Raw genomic sequence first — 20,566 nt, forward strand, 5'->3', positions numbered from 1 at the left:
CATCTAGCATAGTACGAAATAAAACACCATTGATTTAATTTTGCATGAAATAGATCAATGAAGTTAGAGTATAATGTAATGATATATTATTTTTTTTAATTTTATACGAATCGTATTTGATACGGGTTGGTTACCAAACGGTTTATTGTTTGTTAACCATCCGTCTCATACACAAGACAGTTAACATTGATGATATTTTAATATTGGTTTACTTTAAATCCTTTTACTCATAAAGATTTCTGAGTTAGATTATTTTAACGTGTTTAAGTGCTGTTCATTAATATATTGTATTTAAACATAGAATAATTAATATTAATTAAATTGTTCTACTTTTGGAAAATTTACATATTTTAATGGTTAACTGTCACTACTCACTGTTATCTGCTTGTTTCTTGATGTAAAATTTATTTATGTACTAATTAGAATAAAATTAAATTTATTATTACAGAAAAGGGGAAAGTAATGGGGCACTTTTTAGGAAAAGTAGTTAATATTTTCGGAGTTTAGACAGAGCTAACTATTAAAGTTATCTGTTTGTGTCAAGCTTTTTAACTATGGTTTAATTTGGCAAGCTATCCGGGTTTTGATGTTATATACGATGAAATAAAAAAGGCTCCCACTTATAATAGTTAATATACTGTCATGAGTGTTTACATCTCTGTAAATGTGTTCACAATACATTTGTTAACACTCCTTCCTCGCCATAGCTGCAACCCTCTTTCCCTCCAATTTTTTTAGTCTATATGTTTCATCATGTTCTTCATATTTTATTCTCATTACTCGTCTTACAAGACGGCTTTTAATTATTCATAAATACTACGATTTTCATATTAACCAATATTTCAATAAACTTAATCAAACTAGCTCTTATTAGCTCTCGTACATTTAATATACCATAATAATACGATTTTTAGATAATTTTTAATTTTTAAAGAGGATCGAAAAGAGTTTTTATATATATACATAAAGGTCTAGTTCGAATTTTAAATTTATACCGGAACTTTTGGAGTATGAACTGTGGAGATAATATGGTAAAATAGAGCTACATTATATTAAAGGGACAAGTTCGGTGTAATAAAATATTTTGACTATTACGATGAGAGAATCTACAAGTGTATTGGTTTTAAGTAATAATCTTTGGTTATATTATATTTTTTATTTTTGTATAACTATGAAATATTATTTTAATCATACACATCAATGCAAGGTTCTTAGATAAATAATATAATTTGATAAACGATAAGTATTACTATTCGTTGGAAGTCACACTTAAAACTTGACTTTACCTCGACGTGTAACAGTCAAGCCTTTCTCCTAATTGTTCTGGAGGTAGGAAGAAAATCATGGATTCTGTAAATCTCAGCGATCCTCCCACAAGCATCTGAAGACGGTGTAACCGTAAAGATCGGGCTAACTATGCCAGCCGGGCACGTAGCTGACCATCAATAAACTTTAATATCATTACCTCCACGCCGTTTCAATTAAGCCTGTCTTAGGAACCGTTTCCGGGGGGGAAGATTATTTTTAACGATGCCGTTAAACGAATTAAAACGTCAGTTGGATTTATTTGAGAAAACAGAGGTATCTAAGCGTTTCCACGGATGTTAATTAATTTTATTTTGTATAATTTTCTTTTAGTTCTCCATGATGTTAGAACGGATCTCATCGTTTTATACATTCATTATAAAAATTGACGTTAAGCCTGCATTGTTTGAGTTGATAGTTCACATTTTTTTTTTCACAGACACTTAAAAATATGACCTGTATTTAGGATAAGTTTGAAAATTCAGAATAATTTTTGAAATAATAAATAATGATACTTAATGTTGAACCTTATACCATTTAAAGGTTATCAAGGAAAAGGCTAGCTCATAAATACTTCTGTAAATCTGAAAGGAAATTCAATATAGGTTTTACAGTAACATAAATATATTAGCGCACTGACAATGTTCGATCAGGAATTTGTATGTATTCTTAATCCTGAGCATTCTACGTATTTATAGTACAGGAGGATAATACTGTACGTTTATAGCTACGTTTTTCAGCCTCTTCTGGATAGATATTTTCTCACGAGTCAAAACCATTCTTAAATATATACTATTTTCATGTTCTTCTGTCACCCTTACCTTTTATTACAGATCTGACATGAACGCTAGAGATAAAATTAATCAAACTCATCTATTTGTACTGTATATTGTGGTTTATACATTGTAGTTTGGAATATCTTAGTTAAATTATTGTGATGAATGGTAATTAAAATTATTTTTGTTTTATACTTACATGTAACATTAATATATAGACGTGTTTGTAAGTTTTGGGACATTTTTTAGAACCTTGTAATCGTCCGTAGCCCTGAACTTTGATATATTTTTTTTAAATCCCCCATTACTACCTTGATACAATATCATCACTGACGATTATCAGTTACAACAAGAGTCAAAAATATTAGTCGGAATATTTTATTTCTAAGTTTATAAAGTCTTAATAGGTTTTATTAAAACAGGGACATAAAATAGTGAGGAATGTCTGATCATCTTTTCAATTTGCGTATGAAAGGTGGTCGGAACTTAGCCTTGGGCAAATGAAAATTAACCCGTGAGATGACTCGAAACCTTGAACGTCCCTCTCGTTTATACATCCGAAATTCACGCAAGGTTAGATAAGGATGGATTTAATAAAATTCTCAACTAGGGGAATATAGAAGGATTCGAGAGTAATTGGAAAATACCTTTGCATTGAGTGGCGCGACTGAGGTTCTGCCGTAGATTAGATTGTGGCCATATATACTATATTCAAAGAATGTGCCCAATTTTTATGAGTAATAACCTTTTTAAATGTTTAAACTTTAATGACGAATAAATATAAACATTTTTAACATTTTAATGTATTGATTTGTAACGAAATAACTACATGTAATAGTAGTAAATGAATAATAATAATATTTTTCTATACTCTCGCTATATGCAAATATATTTTATATATCATATCAAATAGTCGTCTTACGTCTAACTAGGCAAAGGTCTTTTGTATGAATTTAATCAGAGTGTTTTCGTCCGGTCGTGTGGTAATTGGAATTTATATTGAACCGATGCCTAATCTTCTATTGATCTGAGGTCTATTTCTTGTATTGCGATTTTCATTAGTGTCTTGATTTTGTTTTCAATAAAAGCTGTGGATTTCTAAACACGTGCCTCCTCAATGTGCTCATCGTCTTTGCTTTTTGAAATCTTTAATTGTGTTATTTTTGAAAAATACAACCTCTTTTTCATCGCTGTCAATAATTGACATAAAAATAGAATTCGCATATCACTGCGACCGTGGAAAAGTATTACTGCTTCATTTAAATGGCCCGTTGAATAGAATTTCTCAATTTCTTTAAAGGCAGGAAGCTATTATAAGATGCCGCTATGCATATATAATTGTGATGCTATCATCACATCAGACGGTGTCTAAGGGACTATCCGTATCCATATTTCAGTGATCTCCTTAGGGCTTCGGATGAAACACAACGTCAAAAATACACCCTAACATTAATTAATACAGTGTAATCCGTAACCCTCGATCCCTCTGGGCTCTTTAGGCCAAGACGAGATCGGAGTAATAATTATAAACACTCCCAGGGGCTGTACCTTTCGGTTTGAATTTTCTGAACATCGAAGGGTTTGATTAATTCTAAAAAGTATAAATTTTAGTTTTGTTCGGTGTTGATAGTAGAGTTCATGTGATGTGAGGACGGCCTTTAGTTTTTGCAGGAGTTATTTTTAATATATGTTTAATAAACGGGATCTTCACAACGTTTGTTGTAGGCTACTTCTGACCGACCTGGAATAGCTGAATTTATTGACGTAATGATTATAATAAGCTTAAAATTTCTAACAAAGGAAGTGTCATACGTAATATTGAAAAGTGTTAGGGATTTCCATGACAATAGATTGTATTTCATATTAATAAATTAAAAGTCAATTCAGATTCATACAAAACTGTTTCATTTAAAAAGGAGGTATAATGTATTGCAACTTCTCCTTTCAATAGTTTCAAGTTCATTAATAAATAGTGTTAGTCTCTGTAATTTATTTCTAAAACTATCTTAGTCCTTACAGAATACTTTGAAAAACCTATAATAAATTATTCAATACCAAATTTCTATGAGGAGGGATAGTTGTTGTTATATCAATATTATATGTAGGTGCTTCAATCTATAGGTGCGGGGTGCGGTTCACGCCCAGCCAGAGGTGTCAGGATAACTAGGAAAATGGTGAGACGTATGACCTATAGCTAAGGCTGTAAGATTGTCTCGATGTTAGTACAGCAATGTCATCATATTGCTTGTACGGTATCAGGAATCTTCTGGTTCACACGGCCAGTCAGCAGAGCGCTACTTTTTATAATATTTTATCCAAACAGCAGTGTTACCACGGAGATTTTCGTAAAATTTTCAATAGTTTTGCATTTTTTTTTTATTTTTACCGTGGTTTAATTTGCACTGGAATCAAATATTCAGCCAATGTCAACGTTATTATGGACGTTGGACGAATTATAATCTTGAGTACCGATAGGAGAAAACACGAAGGTGTTTGTCGCATGGAATAAATTATAGCTTTTAATAAATTTTTATTTTATTTCGCGTGACATTGATGTTCACTAATTGATAATTGTAATTTTTATTCCGTAATGATTCGTAATTCTTGAAATGTTACTGGTAAATACGGGTAAATTTTATCTAAACATAATAAAATATGTCTTCAGGAATATCTAGTACTTCTATAATAATATCAATGATTTAGTATAAATCCGACTGAATGTAAATGAACAAGCGTCGCAGTTGATTTTTCTTGTTCCAGGTATTTTTCGATTTCAAATCTTTAAAACATTATCATTTAACGATCCGCACTATATATTTATATATTCTTAATAACTACAAACGACACGAGTTTGTAAAATTCTATGAATCAGCGTCAGGAGAACTTGTATGTTTAACTGATGCATTTCGTGTACATCACTTCGTGTTCTTCGGGCAAGCTTTCTGATTCTGCCAGAGACTGCGATTGAGATGAGGTAATCATTGTTTTTAAGCATATGACTTTCATTTATCCCACGTTCGATTTTTCTCATTGTCTTGACACCAAAATTTACTTTGACTAAAACCTTTCATTCATACCTACTTGTAACACACTCATCGTAACTCGATACTTTATGTAAGTAACCGTTTGGCAGCTAAAGATAAAATACGTTTAATGCAATAAACAAGATTCAACTACAAAATAAAATCACCAAAACACCGGCTAAAACCGTTTACTGTAAAAATTATTGCTAGTAGTAAATACTACTTCATTGTTTTGTTATAAAAATATGGGGTTTTCCAATAGGGACGCTTGAACTTTGACAGCTGATTGCGGCCATGTTGTTTGAGTGACAGCTGTCAAATGCAGTGTGTTATATTCATTCCGTCCTCCCAAACCACCATGGCAGGTTACAGTGTCGAGCAGCACGTGCAAATCATAAAATTGTTTTATGAAAATGGGTCTTCAGTTCGAGCAACGTTCCGCGCACTTCGCCCGTTTTACGGTCGCGATGATCGTCCTGCCGAGTCGACTATCCGTCGATTGGTGGACAAATTCGAGTCAACCGGGTCAGTTAACAATCAGTCGGTTCCCGTGCGTCAACGTAACGCGAGATCTGCCGAGAATATCGCCGCTGTGCGCGACAGTGTCCTCGAAAACCCGCGGCAGTCAATTCCGCGTCGCGCACAGGAACTCGGCCTTTCGCAGACGACAACTTGGCGAATTTTGCGTTGTGACTTGAGCCTGCACCCGTACAAGATCCAGCTGACCCAAGAGCTCAAGGTTAATGACCATAGACAGCGCCGTGTGTTCGCTGACTGGGCATTAGAGCAGTTGGAAGTTGACGCCGATTTTGGCAAAAAAATCATCTTCAGCGACGAGGCGCATTTTTGGATAAATGGCTATGTCAACAAGCAAAATTGCCGTATTTGGGACGAGACCAATCCACACGAGGTTCACCAAGTGGCAATGCACCCGCAGAAAGTGACTGTTTGGTGCGGATTTTGGGCCGGAGGCGTGATTGGTCCGTATTTTTTCGAAAACGATAATGGTGTGGCCGTCACCGTCAATGGTGAGCGATACCGGTCGATGATAACCAACTTCTTTTGGCCTGAAATCGAGAATATGGATCTGGACAACATGTGGTTTCAACAGGACGGCGCTACGTGCCACACAGCACACGCTACGATGGAAGTTCTGCACGAGCAATTTCTGGACATGGTCATCTCGCGCGGAGGCGACGTGAACTGGCCACCGAGATCGTGCGATTTGACCCCGCTGGACTTTTTCTTGTGGGGTTTTCTTAAGTCGCAGGTCTATGCCAACAAGCCGCAAACCACCGATGCCCTCAAAGTCAACATACGCCACGCCATCGATCAAATACAGCCCGATTTGTGCGCCAGAGTCATCGAAAATTGGACCTTTCGTGTGCGCGCCACCAACCGAAGCCGTGGCGGTCATTTGAAAGATGTCATATTCCATACATAATGGGGTCGATAGACCTTCCAAATAAAAAAAAAATTTCGCAAATATCTTTCCTACATGTATTTTTTTTTGCATTTCAAAGATCAAGCGCCCTTAATGGAAAACCCTATAGGTGTTTCAGTTAAACACATCAACGTCTGCGAGCGAGTGCTAGTCACTTCCTTCGTATTTGTTCGTTATTGGGTACATAAATAAATCATTTGTCTGGTGTTTTTATGTTGTTGTTTTAGAGTGCTTGTAGTGCGAGGCACTTTATAATTATTTTATTTTCAGAAAAATAAACATTGTCGTTTTTCACGGCGCGTTGTACTGCGAGAATTTAAAACTGGGTTATATTTTCCTAATTAACTACTAGGATTTTAAACAAAATATATAGTACGATACTGAATTACACATTATGACGTTGACCTTGACCTTGACCTTATATATATAAGGTCAAGGTACACTTTTAGGAATCAATATATACATCAATATATATATATATATATATATATATATATATATATTGATGTATATATATATATATATATATATATATATATATTGATTCATAAAAGTGTACTTCTTATTGATTCTTTAAAAATTTTAAAATGACCTTTGTGAATTTGTTGGCTTTAGTAAGTAAGTATTTCATTTCTTTTTCGTACTAATTGACAAATTTTTGTACTTTGTTTAAGAACACAGTTATTAACGTAATAATATTCAAGACGAAGGTGTGTTTTACAGGGATTTTTTAAAAATCTTTTATCGAATATTTTAACTGCACCTGTTGTAAAATCAGTTTGACAATGACTATATTATAAGTATACATACGTCATTAATAACAGCATGCTAATAATTTATTACTTTACCTATTTCACTTATACCTGCTAAGACGGGGATGTATTCTGTTCCTAACATTTCGTATACAATTCAGACAGTCATTATTAAATCGAGTGGACGTCAAGATGGCTCAAGTATTCAAGATTATAAACTGTCCAACAAATGAAAACGTTCACATTGTCAAAATATTCCACAAGTCCAGCGCGAATGAAGCCATAGCATAAAAAAAGATGGCTGAAATTTAAGCCAAGTCACTGAGAGTTACAAATTGTAAATCTTATTTAGTCTACGTAGTGGTGTGATGGTGTCGGTAAAGAATGGAAATCGATTTATTACTGTGACAATTTTTGTCTATTTTGAGTCCATTTGAACATTTTCAGTCTTACCTATTAAGTCTATTATGACTGAACTTTAAAACATAGAGTTTACGCATTTTAAATACAACCGTTATTTCGGCTTGTTGTATTTGAAACGTTTTTTGGTAGTATAACTTTAATTAGTTTCTTCGATATTATTTTATAACTTTGACAAGTAGCAAAAAAAATATTAAATATATTTCTTTATTATATTTATTTCTTTATGTTATTTATATTTTGCGGTTTTACTACGGTTACTGTTATTGTTCCTATTGATCCTAGATAGCAGATTATACATATAAGATGGCATAAGTATGAAAACAAGAAAAATATTTAACAAAGAAATTTACCAATAAAATTAACTTTAGATGATTTTCTAAAAAAAATAATTAATAAACACATTTTTTAAAAATCCTTTATGTGACCTTGTATCATAAAAATGTTTGTAGTTTAATAAATTTGCACTTAATATTTCTGCTGTATTGGAAACGCATTTTCATACTAATTGTAAAGTAATTTTAATACTAATTTCTTACACTCAGCTGTCAATGATAATGGAAGCGTGTCCATTGAACAAAGTATACGTTAATGAAAAAGATATGTATGTCATAAGCCAGTAATGGAAACTGGGTATTAGTTTTTTTATCGCAAATTTCATCTCTATTGCCCCTAAATAAGATCCGGCGTATCATAAACCTACAACCTACTGTTACTTGGCGAACTGTAACATATTTGTAAAAGTGGCTTAAGCGAATGGATTTAATATATATGAAATTCACATATACAACAATTTGAATCATATGTAAAATTAGAAAGACTTGATTTTTAATGTAACTAAAGCTGATGAAACTAATCTATTATTATTTAAAGTTTTATTCAACTCAAATATATCGAGAGAATGATTGAAAATCATGATAGACAATCGTATGAACTTGTGATAACAATGATATGATAAATGACGTACGATCCGCTGTCCACATTATCTTAGACCTCATTCTGTTACCCAAATATGAGGGTCAATGCGTACGTCATTAAGCCGGTCACCCGAGTCGGAAGCAAGTTAAATGCGGTATCAAACTGTTTTATTGCGGTCTACGCATGATTTAATGAAATCCTTAATATCGAAGATAACACCGCGCTCGTAAATTGCCCCCAGCAATACCAACGTTTCTAATGTACGCTAGAAATAATAGCCTCTCGACTTCCATTCCGAAAGACCTTCGCGTTTTTGTGATATTAAATTTTTAATTTTTTTTTTTGCCCGACGTTCGGCTTCTTTTAATTGAATAAAATAAAGATAAAAAATTTTACTGCAAAGTTATGGCCGGCTGTAAAAGAGCGTATTGCGTTTTTTTATGTAACTTTTAAATAAATAATTCAGGGCCTTGTCGGTCTAATTATCGAATGAAAATCTGATAGGCGTGTTCGAGTGAGGTGACGTATGACTGCTGATGATCACAAACAAGATACATGCACGATACTTCGAAAACAATCTGTATCCGTTCTAGAGGACTCGGTCTCACCGCAGCAATAGGAACTAATTATAAATAGCACATCGGGTAACATTTATGAGGGATAGCAATCGCAACCCGTCTGCGGTCGTAAAGTGCGTCATCTAGCCGTTACGAATCTCGACCCTGACTGTGGACCAAGTTATGAACAAATCCCACAAACAATACGTAGTATTTTTACATAATAAATACCATATATACAACATGGAAGAAGTGGATCTTTTTTTGGATGTCGTTGTATAGAAGAAATATGTTTTTTCTTTTGGAAATACTGTCGTCATAAATTTTTTTCGCCTTCCAAATATGCTTTATAAATTTAACCGATTAATCGGCGATGTGACAAATTCTGATCTCTGTCAAGATTTTTCATTACTGTTATGATTTGGAATTGGAACAGTGTGTATGCGTGTGTATTTCCCTTCGGGTATAACCTGTGTGGTCTTCAAGAATAGAGTGAATAGGCTCATACTGGGATAGTACGTTCACCACCTACGCTTCCATTTGAACGATCCAACGGGTGGCATGACAGGCAAGCACGATCCAGTCGAAATAAAAAAAAACAAAATTCAAATTTACGCAATGAACCTTTTTTGATTATCTACAAAAGGAACATTTACACTTAAGTTCATAAGTTGTACCAAACAACGTTATTTGCATACCGTATAATATAGAGTTACCCACAACCGTCCTGCAGCTCAGCTTGGGTAAAATGACGTCATTGCCTATTTGAAAGATGATGAAGGCGGTGGTGATGACAAAAACCTACACGTGGTGATGAAACGTGAAACCGTTTATTGGATATTATTCATTATTTTGTCGCAAATTCGAGAAAATATCTATACAATACGCTCTTCAAATAGGTCCCAAAAGTAGGTGACGAATTGAGGACAAAATTAACCAGGAATTAATATTTGAGATTTTTTTTTTAATTTATGCTATGGCTTCAATCATATGAAAAGAGTATTATTGCGTTTATGTTTTTGACATTGACAAAGTATTACCCGACCAAATAAAGGATAGTAGCGTCATCAGCCGGCAAACGTCTAGCTTTAACTTCAAGGACATCACAAACTGTTTGGCTTATACAATTTGTTCTAATAATTGCAAATAACCTTATTTAAATGATCTCAAAATAATTATTTTAATGACCATTAACTGGTTTATATTGCTTTGTTGCTTGAACATAAGGAGATAAAAAATAGTGTTGTCATCTCAAAATTCTACATACATAATGTTGGCAGGTAGAAAAACACATTTTCTTTAACTGTATACACAATTCAGTTGCTTAAACTTTATTATCAATACAGCAAATGCCAATACGAATTTTACATTGAAAATTTTTCAGTAATTGTTTGAGAAATTCTTAATTTTTATATTTTATAGTTATACAAACATAAAATCTTTAACGGGATGTATATTTAGATTGCTTTTAAAGTCATAAATTTCCTTACACAATAATTAATTATGTATGATAGACATAAAATATTAGGATAATATTATAATATTAAAAACCTAAATAAGAGTTTTTCATTCACATATTTCTCACTACTTAATCTATAAAAAGGATATTATTTTACTGTGGTACAAAACAAACATTAAAATCCTCACGTAAATATGTATATTAGCTCTAGTTTGATAAAAATCATTTCATTTACATTACAATTATTATCAGGAACAGTTCTCAGTATTCACGATAGTTCTGTATTATAAATTAATAAAAAGCTCCCCTCCCAATCGCACCGTTAAAACTTTTTGTTTTATAACGTCTATTTTAAAGTTGGTTTATAAATATAGGGAATGCGGTAGTATTGATCTTGGCGCGGGCGTATTCGGTACACAATATTAACTGCGGCCACTTTGCACTTCATTACTGGATAATACGATATACTTGGGTAAACTTGAACCAATATATCCTTAGGATTTATGTAGTTTAGTAATATGTACTAAACAAGTATTTAAATTTATTTCTTATAATGCTTTAAGATTTTTTAAATTAAGGCATTTGATTTTTAGGGCACCGAAGAGTTTGATATTTTTATTTCTGACGTTAAATAAGTTCATTATTAATTCTCTCCATATTCATCTATAGGTGGTATGGTGATTTATAGTATAAATTATATTATTATATAAAATTTATATATATTAAAGTATTTCTATCAATATTTTTATTTCAGTTTCCATTTAAAAAAAGATGTATTTTTATATAGCTCTTATCTAGATGAAAAATAAATCACAAACACGCAGAATCTTCTCAAATATCTACTAACATTATTTTCATGTTTTGTTTTTATCTGAAGTTATATATATATATATATACATATTGTACGCGCTAGTAGACTACACCCAGCCGCACGTCAATTACCATTGTTCGTTTGTTGACAGCTTACTTACCATTGTTTGCACAATGAAACATTTAGTAGCTTTGAAACATATGACCATAGTTTATATAGGCAGATTATACATAACTACAGTTATAGACATTGAGTTTGTAGGTGCTAATGGGTACGAAAATATGTTTTTCTTAGCAAAAAAACTATAAAATGAAGTTTAATGTGATTATTCGAAATCTATAGGGATGTGAACACTGAGATTTATAAATTTAACATCTATTTATTTTTCAAACCATGGAATGACGTTGGATAATCTGGCAAATAAACATGACATGTGATTGTTTTTTTTTTTTAGAATCATAACAGTAATGCAACGTGTGTACCTAATCTTTGATAGAATAATCTAGAATATCATATTTTTCAGTCTCGTTCCAACTATAGCTAAAATATGTGACAACTGAAGCAGACTTTAGCTGTCTGGTATTTTAAGCTAGAATTTATATATTGTGAACGACTCAAACTTACTACAAAGCGAATATGATTAACATGATTGTAATAAAACACTCATTAATAAATCAAATCTAGAAATAGAATATTGTCGGATGCAATATATTTTAAAGATCTTACATTGATATTATAATATCACATTATGGTTGGACAAATCTGATTTTCTCATATAAATGAATTAATCTCCCCTCCATCTGTCTTCGAATAACAAACGAGTGAACGAGAGACGTCAATTAGTCTACTAGAGCCGCTCTTAAAATAGTTCACTCCATTGCAGGACCTCGCGAAACTTTCAAAATAGATAGCACTACCGGAATTTTTAATTTGGGTTCACTGTGAACAAAAAAAAACCTTCTAAACAACCAAAGAATCGGATGGACTACCTCTATACACAAACCGCAAAAAAGGGTCGCTAACGAATGTACTCTTAATTAAATTACCTGAAATAACGTTGGGTAAAAAAAACGTGGAACCAAATGGTGCTTGAAAATGGTCGATCAAAAGTCGAACGTGACGATGGATCTGTAAATTAGATTTGTTAGTGAGGATTGCGGCGCCGCCATTTTGGTTGCTATGTAACACACGATTTATTATCTGTCCGTATGAAAAAGTGAAGAATCATTTCTCTCATGTAACTATTTACTATTTTATCTATATATACCCACTCGTAACTTAAAAAAGTGTTTCATTTACTCGAAGCCATATAAATATATTTTTTAGATACGCTGATATAACTTATACAAGGAAATTTAAAAGTTTTTTATATTGAAAAATTCTCAACTTTTTATTAGTTCTTCAAGTTTAACCTTGTAATATTTAAGTTCCAACTAATATGATATTAAATGAGGTTCGTCGCAAAAAGCTAAGTTTGTGTTTGATGGCACTGATTACCTGGAAACTTCCCTACGAAATTACTTCAGAGACATCTATTGAAACTTGTTTCCTACATTTAAACTATTTAATGAAAACGACCTCAAACTTTACGGTTCATATGACGTTGATGAAACGTAACGTTCCCCTTACGAGTACATTAACTATAGTATTAATGTATAGTCAGTATAAATCCATAACATACTAAATGTCCTGTAGTGCAACTCTGACATAAAATACGTTTGAAGCGGTGTAGGAGAGCGTTTGCAAGCAAAACGACCAATAGGGTACGCTTAACTGCAGATATGGCCGCTATGGCGCCAAACATGCTTCCACTACGTAAAGAACACATTCAAAATGATAAGCGGCTAACCTTTATAGCATCGACTACAACGGAGGCTATCCGAAGGCTATTTATGTTCACCAGAGACAATGTAGAAGCCGGAAGATGCTGGTTGAGTATATAAGAGAAATTTGAAACGCGATTCATTATGTAGCTATTTGATAACAATATTATAATGATATATTGAATTTATTTATTAGACAAATTTATGATATTTATAAATAGGGATATTAATTGTAAACTGATAGTTTATTATCATTACTCTTAGAATTAAAAAAAACATAGACAAAATGTATTAAATTTGTCTATGTTTTAATATTAAGTTTAGTTCACCACCAAGCGTAGATATATCCGTATATGTACCTATTTCAAAATTTACGTTCTACAGCATAACGTTAGTCATACGTTATTTCTAATAATTGAGACAACATGATGGAATTTTTATCATGTTGTCTCTATATATAAATTTTGGATCAGTCAATATATATACGGCCATATGTATTAGGGCTTTGTCAAAACAATACCTACTAACATATATTTTCAATTGTTGCAACTGTTGTGTCAGTTCTAATCCTAATTTAGGGAAACCAGTGACCGTAATGCTTCTAACAAAAGCATCCAAAGAATGGTAATATATATGTATATATATACATTCATAACAATGTGATGTAACAATAGGTATTCTTGTAATATTTATGAAGCGCGGCAGTAGTGTAGCAGTCGCTGTACCCTCTTCAAGCTAAACTTTATCTTTATCAGCGGTTTGTGTAAACTTATGTTTTTGTATGAAACAGCCGACTGTAGAGTGCACGTGATAGATAATTTATTTTTGGTTTTAAAATATTTAAAGGTACGATAATACGTCATATATGTATGTTAATAAAGATGAATTTTAACTAATGTCTATTTAGAATTACTACAAGTAAATACTGCTGTAAAAGTTTTGATAAACAAATAAAACTTATGTTTTTAGGTATATTTACTAATATGCGATCTTTTTTTTAAATCTTAATGATGTCTCTATAGTTTTTCTATTCCTTCAAAGATCACTTTATCCGTGTCTGAACGTCCGTTGAGGGTCTGAATACATTTTTTAGACTCCATTAAAATGTCACTCAAACTGGTCTGGAAAAGTGCCCGTTAGCAGTCGCCATTTTGATTCCACATTCACTCGCCTGTTGTTTTAAATTACCATAACTGTGGGAGACTTTGTTGTATCTTCGTGTATTTTATTTATTGTCAAGCTTAATTTCATATTAAGTTATCTTACTTTACTTCTATTTTTATCTTTTATTATATTTATATCCCTTTTAAAGAATCTTATTTCTTAAAAGTTTAACCTAATTTTTATATTCGTCGGACAAAAACTTTTAAGGAAAGCATAACGACGCATATAAAAAGGACAAACTAGTGGAGCAAAAGGGGTAACTTACTCGGCACAGGCTTAGAGATAAGTTCTGAGTAAATATTAATATATATTATGTAAACCCTTGTCGTAAAATATTTTTTTTATGGCGGGCCTTTTTGGGTGAAATGAAATTAAATGATAACGATAATATTGGAAAATATGATTTGAATAACAAATGAAACAGACACAGAAACTTATTTCAGTTCAGTTTCCTTATTTTACAAAATGAATAGTATTTTTTTATTACCCTTTTATTATTTAAGACCATGGAGGTTTAACAATTTTTTAAATATATTTAATTCCAAAGAGTCTAACACAATAACAGCAAAGGTTGGTAACAGACATTCCGTGCGCACAAACGTCGAATCTTAGACCCTTATCTAAATGTAATAACCTCCTGAAACGTTTTAAAGGGATTTATTTTGAGAAAGAACATTCCTTCATAGTTCTCCTTAAATACTAACTAGAATAAATCACATATAAAATTTAACGTAACACTATACGTTTTAATAAGTTTCGTACAATTGGAATAGACTAGAATATGTGAAGAGGAATTCGCTGTTAATAATATCCGCTAAATTATATATAGCTGAAGAATGTTGTATAACATGAATTTTTGTTTAATCTGTGGCATAAACTATTGCTTTTTATGTAGTTGTGAGGTTAGCAAAGTTATTTAGTTAAGATACAGAATTTTTTTTTGCTTATCTCTTAATGATATAATAAATATTACATACTGACTTTAATCAATTATATAATTTAAGTTTTACATTACACTTAAAAAAAAAGTCTAGACATTTCATCAACACATTTTATTGATAAATTTATTTTAAGTATCGGCCTTTAGCATTTCAGGTTTATTTTTCATTATAAATATATAACAGAAAAGGTATCGGAAATATTTTTATAATATATATTTTAAATATACTTGATACTACACTACGAAAAGTTCTCGCACGTGAATTTATCGACCAACCAGCGAGTATATAGACAGTGTGAACATATGGGAGTGATGTGTTGGTAAGGGAATTTAAGACTGTATGTGTAGCCCCTCCCTTGTTTTTGTTATGTTAATAAGATGGCTGCTGTGTTGCCATTTAGCTGAAATCTTCGAAGCACTTATATTTTTTGTATCTTTAAGACTTACTAAGTAGTTCTTATATTATAAAACCAGCCAGACATAATTCTTTATATTAAAACAAGAATGTACTCTATACAAAAAGTATTGTTTTTAAGTTTATCCTCACAGTTTACACTGTTATGTAATGGTCGTGTTGTAAGTTATAAGTGATATGCTATCGCCGATACGGTGCTTTGAAACCCGAAGCTGTCTGACCACGGCATTGAACCCCCGTACTTAATGGTTCTGAATGTGTAGACAACAGCATTCAGAGGTTTTCATGGTCGCAACGTTATCGGAGATGCTGCGGTCGAAATGAAATATTGGTAAATGTGTTACCTTACTGCTTTGTGATTTATAACTAAGTATTACTTTGTTTAATTCCTTGTATATAATATAAAAATAGGAATTTAAGTATCGTTTTTTTAAGTATACATAGTTAGAAATTAAGTTTCAATTCGATTCAACATATTTAATTCTGAGTGGATAAGCCTTAGACTTTTACTGGACTAACATTTTACATTTTTTTTTCAAATAAATCTGGTCAGTATATGATTGTCATATATTTGACTTAACGGTGACATTCGTAACTATCCTGTTTCCACTTTTGTCACGGAGACTGTTAAAGTAAGTATCGTATGCCGGAGCGTGCTTTAAGAGTCGGTTTTTTGGATAGTTTGGAAAATCGGATTCGTATTGGTTTAGGAAAGTTCGGTTCGGCAAATGCCTAGCGGTTGGGACATTTTTTTTGTATAAATTGAAACGTGTTCGTATCGAATATTCCGAGTATAGATTTAGAGATCGCTATGACAGCGATGATAATGACTGCGATGAAAATGCAGTGTGTAATCGCAAATTATCATAAGTTAGTAATTTTTATTATTATTTATTTATATAATTTAATTATTTCTACGTCTATGGGATGCTCTGAACGTTTAAATTAAATTAATATTTTCGGATGTACTACGCGCTTTTTATTATTTTAAACAACATACTCCCGACGTTTCGGTTACTTTGCGACAATCGTAATCACGGGCAGACGAGACGAAAATGTCCGCTGGAAATAAAGTCTTAAATATCATGCCTCTAACATGGTATATTAAGGATTTATTTCCACTTATGACTGATTTTTGGCATCTCATTTCCAATAATAGCCGTTATCTGAGGCTTATATTTGATTCCAAGTCGGGTGTAATGAATATCAACTGTCTAAATGCTGAACTGTATTAAAGAAACCAGTACGTCGGGAGAAACTATAAAATATCTAACCTTAACGTAATAGAGTATTAGGTATAAATAAAAGAAATATTAATTTTATCTAACTATTTCATTGGTCAGAAAGCTTTTGCTATGTTAAAGTTATTTAAGCTCATTTTATATATAAGTCTTTTATATATCAAATTTTTAGCCAGAAAGTAGTCCGTTTATTAAATTATCAGCAGTTTTTTCTTTCTAAGTTTACTGATTATTTTCTCTTTTTCCGTCTATTGTCTTAATCTTTCAATCCATACCTCCTGACAGGTTTCAGAGTAAAGGCATAAATAGTAATATATTGATGTTTTAACATAAGAATAGCATATTCAGAAATATGGTTTGCAAGTTATTATTAGCAGTTTTTCCGAATACATTTAGTAGATCGTATAGTCACTATAACTGTCAGTGCGTTGATAGCTATGTGTATTTTTCCCACACGTTTTGGACCTTTCTCTCCAGACCCAAATCCGAAGACCATGCACACGAAGTCATGGTCGATCGATGAGTCAGAAGATAAGTGATTTCATTTTAATATATTTTCCAATGGAAAGGAACCAATTTTTTTTATTATGAATAAAATCAACATACGCGTGTATAAAAACACTATTTATAGATTTCTCCAATCCCACGGTTATATATGAAACGAAAAAACTAAATAAATCTACACCGGGGCGGAATCGATACGCAAATCAGTGATAACGCGTCCCTCTTACCGTTTACCTCCCTTCTTATCGGTCCCATCTACAAATCCCATTTCCTAAAATAGGGATTGATCCGACAAATCATCTGGCCAACTCTATTATCCCCGGATTTGGTGACTTGCCTATTCTTAAGTCTAGCACCGGACGGTATATCTTGCCTTGACTGCATTATAAACATTTTAGTCCAACGATTTGTCACGTTGATGACAGTATTAAACAGTAATGTGTACTATATGTAAATTAATTGTTTGTTAATCATTCAATATTAAATAAAATCACGTTTAAAATATGGTATTGCATATTAACTATGCATTATTACTGTAATAATTAATGATTATTGCAAAAAAAACGTTTATATCATCACGAATCCTTGTAGATTTTCTGGAAAGGCTATAGAGTATATAAGAGATAAAACAAAAGTATTTACCATAGACAAAAAAAAAACATAGAAATCAAGAGAGATTACACTGACATATTATAATTGTAATAAAATTATAACATTGCGGTATACAATAGAGAGAGTTCGGAACAAAGGAGGGCGAAAATGTTACTGTATTTTAAGGCTAGCTTGTTTTAAAGAGCATTAAGACAATGACGCTGGTTAAGGTTCGGGTCACGTCCGTAAGTAATTTTAAAGACGATGGGTATTGGGTGAGTGCATTACTATAGCATTCGGCCGCAACAGATGCGACCGTGTTTGGGACAATTGATGATACAGATCTATTTCCTAGATCAAATCCGGTTTAAGAATACGAACTTTAAAATAACAAAGGACAGATAGATAAATATAAGTCACCAAAGAAAGCAGACAGGCTTTATTGTGGAAAGATATTTTAAGACTTAAGTATTGAAAAGAGTTACAAACACATGATTTTTGTACTAAAATCTTATCCATCAATATATTAAAAAATAAAAAGCAACTGTCTGGAATAATAATGAGGAATATTCATCAGAGCACAGAAGAAAAACATAAATTTTTAATGGCCCTGGTTCTATGTGTGTTGATTATTTTAATTAAATAGTGCCTAAATAGTCCGTTCCATGCAGACGAAGACGCGATTCACAGTTATATATGGGCAATTCTTTTTTTTAAGAATTGTTCTTAAAAGAGCATAAAATTTTTATTAAAATAAAACGAGTCGTTTATGCCAAGACATGTCTAATTTAGGTATTTTGTAAACGAAAGCTGTACAAACATGGTCTTTACTGTCGTTATTTGAGTTTTTCTCCAACGTTAGGATACGACTTAAACTGTACATAGCTCCGCACACCCTTGAGGGCCTAGACGGCTGGACGCATTTAAAACACTTAAACGAAAACTCAAAAAAAATAAATATATATATATGTACGGCAGTTGAAACCTACGGCAGCCTCAGGAAGTCTACGTTATCGGACTCGCAATTTATTTTTTTACGGTCAGTAGGATATAAAATTTCTGGTAAACAAAACGTTTTACGCTGCTCTATGCCATCAAGATTCAAACATTTTCCGTTATAATTAAAGCTAATTAACTTTTTAACTCGCCCCCGGCCGCCCGAGTGTGATTAAAACAAAACAAAAGTCAACTTCGCGCCCCGCCGAATAGAAAATGCGTTTTCCTTTTATACTGGTACATAATAAATATAGATCATTGTGACTTTCCTTGAATATTTTTAAATCGATGATTACCGATAGAAAATATTAAGTTACTAATAATATATTACAACTATTGTATATATGTCATTATTCTGTGTTCTAAGAACCCTTAGAAAAATATTATAAAATTTTTCTATTGTACTATCTTTCTCTGCTATTCGGCAGCACGAACTATTAATTAAATTATATACCTATATATATTTTTTTGTGAAATATATAACGTTTATAGATAATTATCAATATTATTCAAATATTATATTTAGGTTGAAATTATTTAAATCTAATTCATTATTTATGTTCACTTAAAAATTTGAAATTTTAGAAGTTTTGAAGCAGCGAGTTTTCCAGATAGCCGTTAAGGGACACTTTTAGTCAAATGGAATCCAGAATCAATTGAATTTATTCATATCGTGATCACTATTTCCACTCGTGTAATTTAAAAGGTATCATATAGATAGTACCCTCTTCTGTAAGTTCAAGATCATCAAGTTTAGTCTTTTTTAATTATTATTATACTCTGTAGTATTAAATAACTGTAAATGTACGATAGTTACATAAAATTTAGTTCATTTATATTAGCATATCATAAAGGATGTTTTTGTAAATTCTGCAGTAAGTTTTGCATTTCTCAATTTAAATATTGAACTGCGTCCTTATCGAGTCCAGGCAGCTGTTATTTTTAACATAAAATCTGCGATTTGTTCGTTTGAATACTAATTGAATTGTATTTTTGTTTCATTTCCACTTGCTTCGGAAATTCTAAATGTAGGCACTTCAATAAAATTTTTATATGTATATATTCATATTAAAATAATATTTTCTGAATAAAGTTGTAATGCGATTAAAATTATTTCGTAGGTAGTTTTGTGATACTACTGCACATTTTTTTTTTCAAAGCTAAGGCATTTAACTGTAATTTTATGAAAAATGTATAATTTAACATATATAGGATATATTTTTTTATTAACATTTAACGTAGTACGTAATATATAGTAGACATAATCACTTAAAAATTTAGATTATAGTACATGTCAAAATTGTGTTAAATAGTAACGAGGTAGTTATAGTTATAGTTAAAACATAAATACAGTGTACGTAACAATTGAGCAAAATTATAATATCTACAGCTAATACGAGCTGTGCTGATACGAGTCAAGCTCTGTC

This window comes from Danaus plexippus, chromosome 4, assembly GCF_018135715.1.
Source record: "Danaus plexippus chromosome 4, MEX_DaPlex, whole genome shotgun sequence".
NCBI lineage: Eukaryota > Metazoa > Arthropoda > Insecta > Lepidoptera > Nymphalidae > Danaus > Danaus plexippus.